This window comes from Copadichromis virginalis, linkage group LG23, assembly GCF_057382275.1.
Source record: "Copadichromis virginalis isolate Kocher_CV1m ecotype Utaka linkage group LG23, C_Virginalis_male_GT1.1, whole genome shotgun sequence".
NCBI classification, from domain to species: Eukaryota; Metazoa; Chordata; class Actinopteri; order Cichliformes; family Cichlidae; genus Copadichromis; species Copadichromis virginalis.
In genome coordinates this window covers 32,493,894-32,496,551 of record NC_140639.1, presented here as the reverse complement: position 1 = coordinate 32,496,551, position 2,658 = coordinate 32,493,894, and the positions used below count along the sequence as shown (strand labels likewise).

Genomic DNA, 2,658 nt, shown 5'->3' with positions numbered 1-2,658 from the left:
GGGTCATGCCTTAACAGACGCCGTAGATCGTGCTGTATCTCACCCTCCCTGAGGCCCAAGACAAACTGATCACGCATGTGCAGGTCGGCACGCCGAGGGTCTTGTGGCTCTTTTGTTTGCAGGCGATGGCCTATCTCCCTTAAACGTAAAGTGAACTTTCTAATAGGCTCTTCTGCCCTTTGTCTGCACTCATAAAACATGGCACGCAAGGTACCCACAGCTGTTTTATCCCCATACAGTTCTTTAAGTTGAAGAAAGATCTTATCTGGCGTATCCCGCTCCACTTGCTCCAAAATAAGAATTTCACGTCGTGGTTCTCCTCCTAATGCACTCAGTACAAAATCACACTGCTGTTCTATCGACCACTTTTGAGCACGGAGCATTGCACTAATTTGGCTCGCCCAATCTTCATAATTCGTGTTAAGCCCACAAAATTTTGGTACCCAGGGCGCACCAATAAAGAATGGTGACACCATATTAATGGTTTCAGATAGCTCATCCGCCATATTAATCAGTCTAAGGCAGCTGGGTTTGTATACTGGTCACAAATCCTGTCGACAAACGCCAAATGTTACGTAAGGCCCAAAATGGCCTCCGTACAAGAAAGTAGTAGCTCTAATATTGACCAGTAACGAACCACCACACGCACACTGTAATGGGTTACACAAGATTTATTTGTTCTTTCTCCGGGTAAAACTACTGGCTGAAGACACAACTCTGGCCAGGAATCCAAGGCCCAAAGCCACCGCGGTCAGGGTTGTTAGCCTGGTTACAAACAGGGGAAAGGTGGTCACTTGGAAGAACAAGCAGCCAAAACGTATCAATCCTGCAGCTTCCTCAAAAAGGCTTGCCACCCACCTTTTCAGGCCTGACTTCGTTCGAGGCTGGGTCTCCACATCACATCCTGGGAGCTGGAACTTCCCCAAAACTTGTCCAGTTTCCTTGTCAGGGGCACAGAGAGTCTCCAGTCCAGTGTTTGTTTTCCTGCCTTCCAGCACATCCACTCACATCCCAACATCCTCAGTTTATTTTAAAAGCAAAACCAGGCCAGGTTAAAAATCTTTTCCATTAAAATGTGCACACTTCATCCTGGATCTTCGAGGCTTCCCTGCTTCACCAGTGTCCTACTAAAAAAACAACGACAACCCCTACTTCCTGTTTCCTCTCCCCTTTATAGAGAAGGGCTCCAATCCTCCCCTATCAGCTGCTCCCTGTATTCAACTCCAAATAGCTGGCAGCTGGACTAAAGTAGAATCTCCACTCCCACATGGGTGTCGCCCACACCTCACATCAAACACAAACAAACACCAAAGCATGCAATTAATACAAAACAAAATCTAAAGAAATGCCAACCCAAAAGCTTAGTGGGGGATTCTCTCCATCCTTTTCCACCATGCTATACTCTGTAACACAGCTTTAAAATATATTTCTATATTCCTTTCATTTGGGAAATTTAACATGCAATGTTAATGGTGTTGAAGTTTTTCTATTTTGGTTGTATAAATTTACCACTATACGATCACACTGCAAGTGGAAATGTAATCCTCAGAATAATGGAGGATTCCTGCGAGATTTTGTGCTGATTGCCCACGAAATTAAAAAGAGAGCATTCTAACCATTGCCTTTTTGTTGTGAATGCAGACCAGAGAAGACACTACACAGAGGTCACACTTATATGTATATGTGTATGGCCTATAAAGCCGCAGACCTAGTTTCAGTACGGGAGTTGATTCTCCGAGCGGATGACAGTATATCTGAACGAACAGAAGGTTTCCACGTTGCAGCAGGCCGCTTTATGGACGAGTTCGCACTCGTCCATAAAGCCAGTGTCGTTATGCATGAGCGACGCGACACCCTAGCGAAGGCTAGTGGTGCTAGTGGTGAGCCAGACACAAGGGGAGAGGTACCTGTGCCTCGTCCCAGGTCAGACCGGAAATGTTTTTACTGTTTTAAATCTGGCCATTTAATAGCGGACTGCGAGGCCTACAGGCGAAGACAGCCAGCCTCAACACCACGTAAGCCAAAAGGGATGGGGCTGATTAAAATCGCTCCTCCTGTTAACAGACCCCTTAGCACTGAGACTCCTGATGAATGTTTTAAACCCTTCATTTTTAAAGGAGCGGTGTCGCTCTCTGGTGAGCCTGAAGATGAGCGTACTGTGACCATCTCACGTGACACAGGTGGCTCACAGTCCCTCATGCTGGCCAGTGCACTTGCCTTTGATGAAAAGACTGCCAGTGGCACTGACGTTATTGTGAGAGGCGTCGGGATGACTTATGTGCCTGCCCCCCTCAATCGAATTTGGGTGCGGAGTGACCTAGTAAGTGGTATTTTTCCTGTGGCTGTGTGTCCTTGCTTCTCAATTGATGGCGTGGATTTCATAATGGGCAATGACATAGCAGGCGGGAAGGTTTATCCTACCCCAGAGGTCACGAAGACTCCTGACCCAAGGCCTTTGTCAGATGCTTTAAGCCGGCAGCACCCGGATGTATTTCCTGTAGGTGTTCTTACCCGGTCACACGCCCATCGGCAGGGAGAAGTGGTTGACTTGTCAGAGTCGGTGACTGGCTCTATTTTGGAAAAGGATATGATGCCCTCCGAGGAGGAGGTGGGTCCTGATGCCAAGGAACTGGCTCAAGAGGTAGCTGAGCCTGCTCC

At 47.4% G+C, this 2,658-nt stretch overlaps 1 long non-coding RNA gene across 1 annotated transcript; it reads right to left on the bottom strand.

Moving 5' to 3' along the window:
* Window positions 1-656: 656 nt before the first annotated feature.
* On the bottom strand, window positions 657-1,009 carry LOC146681405 (uncharacterized). Its single transcript, XR_014918280.1, has 2 exons — window positions 859-1,009; window positions 657-765 (listed from the first exon to the last, which is right to left on the bottom strand). It is a non-coding gene; the product is annotated as an uncharacterized LOC146681405 (long non-coding RNA).
* Window positions 1,010-2,658: the final 1,649 nt, after the last annotated feature.